The sequence below is a fragment of the Bos javanicus genome, chromosome 5 (genome assembly GCF_032452875.1).
Source record: "Bos javanicus breed banteng chromosome 5, ARS-OSU_banteng_1.0, whole genome shotgun sequence".
NCBI lineage: Eukaryota > Metazoa > Chordata > Mammalia > Artiodactyla > Bovidae > Bos > Bos javanicus.
Genome location: NC_083872.1, coordinates 4,820,835 through 4,835,182, shown reverse-complemented (window position 1 = coordinate 4,835,182; position 14,348 = coordinate 4,820,835). Strand labels below are relative to the sequence as shown.

Here is a 14,348-nt window from a genome sequence, read left to right as displayed (position 1 = left end):
TATTTCCTTTTTTGATTGTCAAGCTGAACTCATTGACAAATGCTACTGGGCAACTAGTTGTTAGCAAAGCCACCTTCTATATATTTCATAGGAATGACTATTTGACATCACTATACTTACGTTGGAGAAGACTCTTGACAGTCCTTTGGACTGCAAGGAGATCCAACCAGTCTATTCTGAAGGAGATCAGCCCTGGGATTTCTTTGGAGGGAATGATGCTGAAGCTGAAACTCCAGTACTTTGGCCACCTCATGCGAAGAGTTGACTCATTGGAAAAGACTCTGATGCTGGGAGGGACTGGGGGCAGGAGGAGAAGGGGACAACAGAGGATGAGATGGCTGGATGGCATCACTGACTCGATGGATGTGAGTCTGAGTGAACTCCGGCAGTTGGTGATGGACAGGGAGGCCTGGCATGCTGCGATTCATGGGGTCGCAAAGAGTCGGACACGACTGAGTGACTGAACTGAACTGAACTGAACTGACTGATACCTATTCCTATTTTTGTGGCACCTGTTACTCTCTGGACCCTGGTGTAATAAGTTTGCTCCCTACAAGCCATGTGGCTTATCTAATTCACATGACCACTTTGATCCTCAGTTTCTTCATCATCTATATTTAGTTTCCATATTGGCCTAGTGTACAGGTTAAAGGCAAAATATTGTATTCAAGATTCTTTGTACATTGCCTAGCATACAATAAGTACTGCCAAAATGAATGCTATTAAAATACATAATATTTAGTAATGCTAATAATTCATAAAATGGAGATACCCAAGCATAGTTGGACAAGGCTAGTTACCATAACTGCTGCTGCTGCTGCTGCTGCTGCTGCTAAGTTGCTTCACTTGTGTCCGACTCTGTGTGACCCCATAGATGGCAGCCCACCAGGCTCCTCTGTCCCTGGGATTCTCCAGGCAAGAACACTGGAGTGGGCTGCCATTTCCTTCTCCAATGCACGAAAGTGAAAAGTTAAAGTGAAGTCATTCAGTCATGTCCAACTCGTAGTGACCCAATGGACTGCAGCCTACCAGGCTCCTCCATCCATGGGATTTTCCAGGCAAGAGTACTGGAGTGGAGTGCCATTGCCTTCTCCATACCATAACTGACAATCCTCAGAAACTCCGTGGATTAAATAAGGTTTTTGTTTTTGTTTTTGTTTTTTTATCACACATAGAAAAATTTAAAGCTTACTGAATAACAAACTTAATAAACTTTTTTTTCTTTGAAAGTAAAACCATGGTGGAAAATATAGAAGTACCAAAGAACCACATGGATCCTTTCTGGGGAAAAACATACCAAAATCTTATTTGACTATTAGATGTGAAATTTACTGTTGTATATTTCAAAAGAACTGCTTTAAAGAAAGGAGCATAAAAATAAAATAGAACTTAAAATATTCAAATTTCAAAATCTAATAATAAACTTTATCTACCCTGCAGTTGACCTACGACTCTTATTACTAATTAAGTTCTTAATATCTTAGAATATTATATTGCATTTTCAGAATTTGAAGAAGCACATAGAGAACTAGTGGGAAACATACCATAGTTTGCTTTGAACGTTGGAAAAGTACTGCATGCTTTCTCTAACTGTAATCCTCTCCTTTGAAACAATGGTAACTTAAAAGTCATTTTTAAATTGCTGTATATACAAAACACACACAGATGAGAAAACTAAGGAACAGAGAATTTTAGAAATTCTCCAGGATCAGTCGAATAATGCATGCGTCCTCCAGTTTGGTGCTCAGTCTAACTCTGAACATACATTCTTAAACACTGGTAAACTGCCTCACTTCCAGTTACCTAATTCCTGTGCATATCAGGAGAGCTGTTCTTTTCAAATTTCAGATGGATGCATAATGATTCAAAATTTCTAAATGGGTCATTTTAAATATTACTCTCTTTTACAAGAAAGTGGTTTCTTTATATAATTTTTGTTAAATAATTGCTTTTCTACTTCCTGTCTGTGATTTTATCTTCCAGTTTCAGAAATTAGAATACTATGTGCTCGCTTCGGCAGCACATATACTAAAATTGGAACGATACAGAGAAGATTAGCATGGAGAAGAAATCAAAAAAGAAATCAAAATTTGCATAGAAACGAATGAAAATGAAAACACAACAACCCAAAACCTGTGGGACACGGTAAAAGCAGTCCTAAGGGGAAAGTTCATAGCAATACAGGCACACCTCAAGAAACAAGAAAAAAGTCAAATAAATAACCTAACTCTACACCTAAAGCAACTAGAAAAGGAAGAAATGAAGAACCCCAGGGTTAGTAGAAGGAAAGAAATCTTAAAAATTAGAGCAGAAATAAATGCAAAAGAAACAAAAGAGACCATAGCAAAAATCAACAAAACCAAAAGCTGGTTCTTTGAAAGGATAAATAAAATTGACAGACCATTAGCCAGACTCATCAAGAAACAAAGGGAGAAAAATCAAATCAACAAAATTAGAAACGAAAATGGAGAGATCACAACAGACAACACAGAAATACAAACGATCATAAGAGACTACTATCAACAATTATATGCCAATAAAATGGACAACGTGGAAGAAATGGACAAATTCTTAGAAAAGTACAACTTTCCAAAACTGGACCAGGAAGAAATAGAAAATCTTAACAGACCCATCACAAGCACGGAAATTGAAACTGTAATCAAAAATCTTCCAGCAAACAAAAGCCCAGGTCCAGACGGCTTCACAGCTGAATTCTACCAAAAATTTAGAGAAGAGCTAACACCTATCCTGCTCAAACTCTTCCAGGAAATTGCAGAGGAAGGTAAACTTCCAAACTCATTCTATGAGGCCACCATCACCCTAATACCAAAACCTGACAAAGATCCCACAAAAAAAGAAAACTACAGGCCAATATCACTGATGAACATAGATGCAAAAATCCTTAACAAAATTCTAGCAATCAGAATCCAACAACACATTAAAAAGATCATACACCATGACCAAGTGGGCTTTATCCCAGGGATGCAAGGATTCTTCAATATCCGCAAATCAATCAATGTAATATACCACATTAACAAATTGAAAAATAAAAACCATATGATTATCTCAATAGATGCAGAGAAAGCCTTTGACAAAATTCAACATCCATTTATGATAAAAACTTTCCAGAAAGCAGGAATAGAAGGAACATACCTCAACATAATAAAAGCTATATATGACAAACCCACAGCAAACATTATCCTCAATGGTGAAAAATTGAAAGCATTTCCTCTAAAGTCAGGAACAAGACAAGGGTGCCCACTTTCACCATTACTATTCAACATAGTTTTGGAAGTTTTGGCCACAGCAATCAGAGCAGAAAAAGAAATAAAAGGAATCCAAATTGGAAAAGAAGAAGTAAAACTCTCACTATTTGCAGATGACATGATCCTCTACATAGAAAACCCTAAAGATTCCACCAGAAAATTACTAGAAATAATCAATGACTATAGTAAAGTTGCAGGATATAAAATCAACACACAGAAATCCCTTGCATTCCTATACACTAATAATGAGAAAACAGAAAGACAAATTAAGGAAACAATTCCATTCACCATTGCAACAGAAAGAATAAAATACTTAGGAATATATCTACCTAAAGAAACTAAAGACCTATATATAGAAAACTATAAAACACTGGTGAAAGAAATCAAAGAGGACACTAATAGATGGAGAAATATACCATGTTCATGGATTGGAAGAATCAATATAGTGAAAATGAGAATACTACCCAAAGCAATTTATAGATTCAACGCAATCCCTATCAAGCTACCAACAGTATTCTTCACAGAGCTAGAACAAATAATTTCACAATTTGTATGGAAATACAAAAAACCTCGAATAGCCAAAGCGATCTTGAGAAAGAAGAATGGAACTGGAGGAATCAACCTACCTGACTTCAGGCTCTACTACAAAGCCACAGTTATCAAGACAGTATGGTACTGGCACAAAGACAGAAATATTGATCAATGGAATAAAATAGAAAGCCCAGAGATAAATCCACGCACATATGGACACCTTATCTTCGACAAAGGAGGCAAGAATATACAATGGATTAAAGACAATCTCTTTAACAAGTGGTGCTGGGAAATCTGGTCAACCACTTGTAAAAGAATGAAACTAGACCACTTTCTAACACCATACACAAAAATAAACTCAAAATGGATTAAACATCTAAACATAAGACCAGAAACTATAAAACTCCTAGAGGAGAACATAGGCAAAACACTCTCCGACATACATCACAGCAGGATCCTCTATGACCCACCTCCCAGAATATTGGAAATAAAAGCGAAAATAAACAAATGGGACCTAATTAACCTTAAAAGCTTCTGCACATCAAAGGAAACTATTAGCAAGGTGAAAAGACAGCCTTCAGAATGGGAGAAAATAATAGCAAATGAAACAACCGACAAACAACTAATCTCAAAAATATACAAGCAACTCCTCCAGCTCAACTCCAGAAAAATAAATGACCCAATCAAAAAATGGGCCAAAGAACTAAATAGACATTTCTCCAAAGAAGACATACAGATGGCTAACGAACACATGAAAAGATGCTCAACATCACTCATTATCAGAGAAATGCAAATCAAAACCACTATGAGGTACCATTTCACACCAGTCAGAATGGCTGCGATCCAAAAGTCTACAAATAATAAATGCTGGAGAGGGTGTGGAGAAAAGGGAACCCTCTTACACTGTTGGTGGGAATGCAAACTAGTACAGCCACTATGGAGAACAGTGTGGAGATTCCTTAAAAAACTGGAAATAGAACTGCCTTATGATCCAGCAATCCCACTGCTGGGCATACACACTGAGGAAACCAGAAGGGAAAGAGACACATGTACCCCAATGTTCATCGCAGCACTGTTTATAACAGCCAGGACATGGAAGCAACCTAGATGTCCATCAGCAGATGAATGGATAAGAAAGCTGTGGTACAAATACACAATGGAGTATTACTCAGCCATTAAAAAGAATACATTTGAATCAGTTCTAATGAGGTGGATGAAACTGGAGCCTATTATACAGAGTGAAGTAAGCCAGAAGGAAAAACATAAATACAGTATACTAATGCATATATATGGAATTTAGAAAGATGGTAACAATAACCCGGTGTACGAGACAGCAAAAGAGACACTGATGTATAGAACAGTCTTATGGACTCTGTGGGAGAGGGAGAGGGTGGGAAGATTTGGGAGAATGGCATTGAAACATGTAAAATATCATGTAAGAAACGAGTTGCCAGTCCAGGTTCGATGCACGATACTGGATGCTTGGAGCTAGTGCACTGGGACGACCCAGAGGGATGGTATGGGGAGGGAGGAGGGAGGAGGGTTCAGGATGGGGAACACATGTATACCTGTGGCGGATTCATTTTGATATTTGGCAAAACTAATACAATTATGTAAAGTTTAAAAATAAAATAAAATTAGAAAAAAAAAAAGAAATTAGAATACTTATATTCAACAGATTGGAACTGCAGTCTTGTAGATATTTATTTTTTGAGGCTAATGCAATAACTCAATCTTAATTCACCTTAGAAGACATTACTATGTATTGTCACACTGAAAGAAAGACCGAAGATAAAGGTAAAGCAGGACGGAACAGAGCCGGGGAGAGAGGAAGAAAGAGGAAATTTTGTTGAAAATAAAATCTTCCACAAAGAAAAATGTTGACAAATTGGACTATGTTAAAATTATAAACTCTGTTCCTCAAAAGATATCCTTAAGATAGCATCCTGACTAGGAAAAAATATTTCCTAAAGTTGAAGGTACACTTATCCCGTGACCCAGAAATTTTACTATTAGTGATATACTCAACTATATCAAACATAAATGTGCCAAAAGTCATGTATAAGCAAAATAAATGATTTTTATCTACATTTATCGAGATAATGTTTTATTTCCTTCAAATTTAACATGATATATTATATTAATTAATTTACAAATTTTAAATATACTTGAATCCACAAAATAAACTTAATAACATAGATTATATTATCATTTTTGTTCATTGTTAAGTTTGGTTTATTAATAGGTTTGCATTTTTGCCTTTATGTTCATGGGTAAATTTGTTTTCCTATACTATCCTTATTTGTTTTTGATATCAAAGTTATACTAATCTTATAAGTTGGTATACATACATTGTCTTCTTATTTTCTATTATGGAACAGTTGGTACAAGATTAGAATCATATGCCACTAGAAGTTAAAATTTACGAGTGCCATGTAAACAAAGAATTTTCTTCAAGCATTTTTAACTATTGACTGCACTCGATTTAGAGTTATAGGAAGGAATAGTTCTTCCTTTGTCAACATGCAACTTGTGTTCTAAAGATTTGTCTATTTCATATGGACTTTCAAATGTATTAGTATAGAATTTTTCATTATCTATTAATGCATTAAATCTCACTGATGGTTAGTCTGTTGTATTAGATTGCTCTTTCATAAACCAACATTGAACTTTGTTGATGTCTGTTTTGTATTTCATTAATGTTACTTTTTTTCTTTATATTTCCAGTCATTTACTCTATGGGTTTATTCATTTTCCTAACTTTTGAGTTCATTTATTTTTAGCCTTTCTGCCTTTTGATTTTCTATTTTAGGCAAATCCTGGACATTTTCTTCTAACCCCTAAACCAAAGCTTAAATTCGCTGTATTTGTCAACTGCCTTCATGGCACAGAGTAATGTTGCCAAGCTTACTTCTAGATTTCCAAATCAGTTACATTTTGGCTAGATTGTGGGTTATTTCTTTGGTATCTTATTATTGTCTCAATATTAATTGAGCTTTTATTATTTTTTAATGGTCACTAGTAACTTTATTTTCAGATGGATTGATGGCCCTGCTGCTTAGTCTAAAATATTCTTGAAGGCACAATATTGTATTCTTTCCATAAGTGAAATGATCCCACTTTTCGGGATTTTTTTTTTCCTTAAGACTTGTTTTATTCCTTTATCTGTGTTGCCTTCTGTTTTTTTTACACTGTATCCAGTTTTTATTTTATTCTCAACCTTGAAACAAACATTCAATACAATATACAATGACTATTTTGCTGATGCAGAAACTTGAAAGCTTCTTTTTCTGCATTTGTCCAGCAGATGATACACTATCTTTGAAATCTGAACTTTTATCATCCAAAATAATAGAACTCTTATTTTCATGGTATCAGAGAATGCCAGTGCTAAAACAGACACCCTCAAATTCTCTACCTTAAAATTAAAATGTTTGTGTCTTATTGAGATTCATTTATTTCTTATTCAATTCAGTTGGCAACCAGATTCCAGGTGATGATTCAGGCATGCCCCTTCCATCTAATAGACTGTCAAGCCTTTTCACTTGATCATCTGCATCTGGCTGTGAGATGATTGGGGCTTGGAGGCTATCTCAGGAGATTTAGTGTGCCATACCTGGAGATGTAGTACATTTCCAATAGCAATCCATTGGCCAGAGTCACATAGCTTCATAAAGAATAGAAGGCTGGCTAGGAAATTTAGAAGCACTCATTGTTCTTTTCAAGGCCAGATTAAACAGTCACCAAAATAACAGTAAATTAATTGAAAATGACAGAACCAAATAACAACTTGGAAAACTGCCCCTGCCTGTGTGGCTAGGTTGTCTATTAGCAAGACAAAATGACACAAATGCAAATAAGTCAGCCTCCCTTGGGCTATAAAATTGATTACAGTCATTTGCATGGTATTGTCTGCAAGAATATAGTCATGGCTCTGCATATCCCTTTATGTAACTAATTGTGGAATCTAATCAAAAGAAAACATTTTTAAACCAAGTACTAGGGAAATTGTCCAGATTCCCCCCCCCCCCACCCCGCCCGTTTGAGCTTTTTCAGTTTGCATAAATAATCCAAACTCAGTCTGATTTGCTTTTCTAGTGATCCTCAAAAGATTAGTGTTTTGCTTCCTTCTAAACTAACGGACTGTTGGCTTTTCATCTTTCTTCCTATTTAGTCGATATCTCACTACACAAAATTTTTGGTTTCCCAGTGCAAATAAGGGCTTCCCCAGGTGGCGCTAGTGGTAAAGAATTCACCTGCCAATGCAGGAGATGTTACGAGATGTTAAGACGGGGATCGCATCCCTGGGTCAGGAACATGCTTTGGAGGAGGAAATGGCAACCCGCTCCAGTATTCTTGCCCGGAAAATCCCATGGGCGGAGGACACTGGCGGGCTACAGTCCACGGGGTCCTGAAGACTCAGACACCACTGAAAGATTGAGCACGTGCATAAATGATAATAGTTACTCTTATACGAAGCACTTATTTCCAATTTTAAATTAGTAAAATCTATTCTTCATTTTTTATTTAAATTCATTCGCCTATGTGAAGTGAAGTAAAAGTCTCTCAGTCATGTCCGACTCTTTGCGACCCCATGGACAGGAGCCTGCCAGGTATTCTCTGTCCGTGGAATTCTCCAGGCCAGAATACTAGAGTAGGTAGCTATTTCCTTCTCCAGGGGATCTTCCCAACCCAAGGATCGAACCCAGGTCTCCCAGATCGTAAGTGTACTTTACTGTCTGAGCCACCGGGGAAGCCCAAGAATACTGGAGCCGGTAGCCTGTCTTTTCTCCAAGGGATATTCCCGACCCAGAACTTGAACTGCGTTCTCCTTCATTGCATGCGGATTCTTTACCAACTGAGCTTCCAGGGAAGCCCCATTTGCCTATACATATTCACAGATTTGGGGTTTCGTATACACAGTAGTACCTGATAGTTTATTCATCATAGCAATAAAATCAGTTTAAAAATTCTAACATTTGACTTCACTAAGGTTTGTAGACTCCTGCAAATAACACTTAGGTAGTTTCCAGTCTTACCTGCTTTTGATCTTGATCTATTTATATATATATCGTGTGCTGACCATTTAAAATGGACAGCAAAGGATTATAATTCTTGCTTGGAATTTCTTTTCGTTTTATCTGTGGTATCCTTAATTTGGTTTTACTGAATTAGAGTAGAGGCTATGTTTTTTTTTTTTTTTTTAACTTGCTTGAAAAAATGTTATACCATCATTTCGCAATCTTATAATCTCCTTATTAGCCTTATCTTTTATAACCTTTTCCCTGTTGAACTCTAAACTTTTGTACTCATTTCTAATTTTGATCTGTTTGTCTATTACAGGGCACTAGAGCTATTAAAGTGTGCATTTTAGAAGAACAGTTAAGGTTTTTACCCTCTTCTGTGATGTTACTTGCCTTTCCAAAACTTTATTCTTTAAAACTCAACATCCCAAGTATTAATATAGCACCCTGAAGTCTTTCTCCATCTCCTGATTTGAGTTGACTACACATTCTCTGTTCTCCCAGAGAGATTATTTATGTTTTTATCATTATATTAGACAAAGATATAACAAGTTAAAAATAAAGATAGCTCTCCTTTGTTAATATACAAGCAATAAATCACAATGAAACATTAATAATCAACTCAGCAACTATTAAAAAATAATATATAATGATAAAGTAAGTTTATCCAAGAAATGCTTGGTTGAACATTTTTTTAATAAACAATGCAATTCACCATATCAAAAATATAAGGAAAAAAAAACACACAATCTCCTTGTAGACATAGAAAAAGCATTAGATATTTTTCGTATCTGTTCGTGATAAGAACTTTCAGCAGAAAAAAGGAATATAAAGCAACTTCCTTAATCTAGTAAACTGCATCTTTGAAAATCCTCCAGTTAACATCATACATAACAATAAAAGACAATGATTTTTTCCTAAGATCAAGAACAAGTAAAGGGTATCCATCATTGTCACTTCAGTTAAACAGGACCCAGTCCATCAAATGAGACTGGAAAAATACATAAAATGTATGAGTACTGGGAAGAAGGAAATACGGTTTTCTCTATTTGTTCATGACATGATTATCTACAGAGAAATGCTTAAGAATCTAAAAAAGAGTTACTAAACTAATATGTATATTCACAACATCACAATATACAAAGTTAATTTTTAAAAATCATTTGTATTTTTAAACACTAGAAGAGAACAACAGAAAATTAAAAATTTTAAAGGTGTGATTTATTATAGCAACAAGTAACATGGAATAGTTAAGTATAGCTAAAAATATCTGTAAGATTTATATGCTGAAAACTACAAACATAAACAACAAAAAATTAAGTCTAAATAAGTGAAGAGAAAAACTCTGTTCACAAATTGAAAGACTGAATATTGTTAAGACATATGTCTCCCTTGTAGCTCAGCTGGTCAGCTCCTGCAGTGTGGGAGACCTGGGTTCGATTTCTGGTTCAGGAGGATCCCCTGGAAAAGGAAATAGCAACCCACTCCGTCTAGTCAAAGCTATGGTTTTCCAGTAGTCATGTGTGGATGTGAGAGTTGGGACATAAAGAAGTCTGAGTGCCGAGGAATTGATGCTTTTCAACTGTAGTGTTGGAGAAGACTCTTGAGAGTGCCTTGACTGCAAAGAGATCAAACTTGTCAACCTAAAGGAAATCAATCCTGAATACTCATTGGAAGGACTGTTGCTGAAGCTGAAGTGAAGAGCCAACTCATTAGAAAAGACCCTGATTCTGGGAAAGATTGAGAGCAGGAAGAGAAAGGGATGATAGAGGACAAGATGGTTGGATGCCATAATTGACTCAACGGACATTGACTCCCAGAGCAAACTCTGGGAGATGGTGAAGGATGGTGAATGACTGGTGTGCTGCAGTCCATGGGTTGCAAAGACCCAGACAGGACCGAGTGACTGAAAAACAACAGCCAGTATTCTTGCCTGGGAAATCGTATGCATAGAGGAACCTGGAGATCTACAATCCATGGGGTCACAAAAGTTGGACAGGACTTAGCACTAGGCCACCATTGTTCTCACCTAACTGATAAGTTGATTCAATGCAATCCCCATCAAAATCCCAGCTGGGTCTTTTGTGTGTGTGTGTGTGTGTAAACATTAATTCTAAAATTAATGCATTAAAAAGAATTAAAAATACTTTTTCCATTTTTTTTTCTAAAATTCTTTTTTATTTTATTTTATTTTTAAACTTTACAATATTGTATTAGTTTTGCCAAATATTGAAATGAATCCGCCACAGGTATACCCGCATTCCCCATCCTGAACCCTCCTCCCTCCTCCCTCCCCTCCCCTCCCTCTGGGTCGTCCCAGTGCACCAGCCCCAAGCATCCAGTACCGTGCATTGAACCTGGACTGGCGACTCGTTTCATATATGATATTATACATGTTTCAATGCCATTCTCCCAAATCTTCCCACCCTCTCCCTCTCCCACAGAGTCCATAAGACTGATCTATACATCAGTGTCTCTTTTGCTGTCTCGTACACAGGATTATTGTTACCATCTTTCTAAATTCCATATATATGCGTTAGTATACTGTATTGGTGTTTTTCTTTCTGGCTTACTTCACTCTGTATAATAGGTTCCAGTTTCATCCATCTCATTAGAACTGATTCAAATGTATTCTTTTTAATGGCTGAGTAATACTCCATTGTGTATATGTACCACAGCTTTCTTATCCATTCATCTGCTGATGGGCATCTAGGTTGCTTCCATGTCCTGGCTATTATAAACAGTGCTGCGATGAACATTGGGGTACACGTGTCTCAAACAAGAACACATTTCAAAAACTTACATATCTGCTTTCAAGACTTGTAACTGAGACAATCTAGTATTGGTATAACAATGCGTGTGTTGTGTGTTCAGTCGCTCAGTCGTGTCTGACTGTGACCTCATGGATTTCAGCCTGCCAGGCTCCTCTGTCCATAGGATTCTCCAGGCAATAATACTGGAGTTGGTTGAAATTTCCTACTCCACAGGATCTTTCTGACCCAGGGATCAAACCTGAACCTCCTATGTCTCCTACATTGGCAGGCAGATTCTTTACCACTAATGCCACCTGGAACGACAAACCAATTAAATAAAATAGAGGATGCAGGAACAGACACAATGTATACTATCAAATGATTTTTTTTTTGCTAAGTTGGAAGACTCAAAAAGCTGCATATTATGATTTCATTTATGTGTCACTCTGGGAAAAGTTAACCTAGGAACTTAAAGCTGATCAATGGTTGCCAGAATTTGAAGCTATAGAGAAAGGATTGATTTTTAGAGTCACACATGTGGCATTTTTGGTATGACAAAAGTATTCTTTGTTTTATTTTCTTCATTGAATTGTGATCATTTAAGAATGGTGAACAATAATTGAATATTTGATGGTGTTAATGAATGAACTACCTTTGATTTGGGGCTGATGATGGGATGTGAAACTGTGGTTATGTATACAGAGATGTACTTATCTTTTAGTACATCCATGGACAGAGGAGCCTGGCGAGCTACAGTCCATGAGGTTCTCAGGTGGCACTAGTGGCAAAGAACCCGCCTACCAGTGCAGGAGACCTCGGAGACCACTGTTTCCATCCCTGCGTCGGGAAGATCTCCTGGAGGAGGGCATGACTACCCACTCTAGTATTCTTGCCTGGAGAATCCTACGGACAGAGGAACCTGGTGGGATACAGTCCAAAGGATCACAAAGAGTTGGACATGACTGAAGCAACTTAGCATACACAGCATGCATTTGTTGAAAATGATTAGCCATTCTTCCCAAATTTGAAAAAAGGATTTATAGATGACTTTCATGTCCCAGTAAAATTTGTTAAAATACCACCTAAGAATTAAGTTTGGTATGGAAAGAAGGAACCTACAATTACTTCATGAAGACATTAGAAAGTTTTCATTATTAAGGATATGAGTATGTGTAATCCTTCACTGAAAGGATCATAGTGACTTTCAGTCACAATGTACTGTGATTTATTGCCTGAATAAAAACAATAATGCAAGAAGACAAAATAAGATAATAGAACAAAGCAACAAATGAGTCATTTTGTCAGTGGAATAAATTGGTATTTTGTAAAAGGTACCCTAAAGAATGTGTTACAGGTTGCTATGTAATAGCACTTGAATGGCAACCCACTCCAGTACTCTTGACTGGAAAATCCCATGGATGGAGGAGCCTGGTAGGCTGCAGTCCATGCGGTTGCTAAGAGTCGGAAACAACTGGGAGACTTCACTTTCACTTTTCACTTTCATGCATTGGAGGAGGAAATAGCAACCCACTCCAGTTTTCTTGCCTGGAGAATCCCAGGGACGGTGGGGCCTGGTGGGCTGCCGTCTATGGGCTCGCACAGAGTCGGACATGACTGAAGCGACTTAGCAGCAGCAGCAGCGGTACCCTATAGACAATTTCAACTCAAAGATTATCATTAAAAAGAAAAGAGAAGGAAAAAAAAGACAGCAAGCTTAAAAAAAAAATATGAAAAACAGAAAAGTCCATGACTTTCTGCAATGTTCAACATTAATATTTTCTACTTTATTGTAAACAAATGCATCAATGTGCAATCATATCAATTATAGTCTCAGCTGGTGGTCATGCTTATGTCCCTTAAATCTATGCATTGTACCTGTGCTCTGCCAAAAAAATTAAGAGCTGAGATGATTTACCATTAGTTTTATAAATAAGAGCCTCAGAAAACATTATAGATAAATATTGTTATCCATTAAAAGAGACTGAGTTTTTTTTTTTTTTTTGGAGAAAAATATTTTAAATATTTAATGAAATCAATAGGAAAATCATTCCTTATTTTTTGTAATTCATTACTCTAAATTACATTAGATCAGATTTATTAGTCAAAAGGGAGAACTGTTTACATGAAGCAATATAATAGATTAATGTTACCCTACATATCATTACCAGCTATTTGGCATGGGCCCTGAGGATATCTAAGTCTCTAGAATATTAACAGTTTTAATTTTGAAATTATTTCTTGCAAAAGTCTTTAAAGTCAATTGAATTTCACTATTTTTTAAAAGGATTAATGTTTAAATGATGGAGCTGTTACAGAAAAGTCTAATAGCTGTGGCCATGCATGGATCTCCTTCTTGATGAGTAATAGTTTGGAAATGGTTGCCTGGTAGTGATTTTTTTGAGACCTAATTTTCCATTAATCTGTTTATTTTCATGAATAGCTAAGTTAGACTGACATAGATTTAACTGCATATTTCTAGTTTGTACAAAGATAATCATAATCATAAGGCGAGTACAGAGAAAAAGAGAGTGAGCCGGGCAGTCAGGCAAGAAAAGGGAGATTTATTAGAGGGAAAAGAGAGGGTGACTGGCTCTTAAGGAGAACCAGCGTTCTCCGTTTCTGACGGAGTCCTTCTTATAGCCCACCAATGACAAATTCTCTGAAGGGATGGTCACGTAGCCGGAGGTCTGGAATCTGGTGGTCTTGCAGGTTTGAGAAGACAGGCCCCAGTGAGATAACAGGATGCCATCTGGGCAATTTGGTCAGTCTCACAG

At 36.7% G+C, this 14,348-nt stretch overlaps 1 pseudogene; it reads left to right on the top strand.

Moving 5' to 3' along the window:
* The first annotated feature begins 2,004 nt into the window (after positions 1 to 2,004).
* Positions 2,005 to 2,094, top strand: LOC133248979 (U6 spliceosomal RNA; annotated as a pseudogene).
* Positions 2,095 to 14,348: the final 12,254 nt, after the last annotated feature.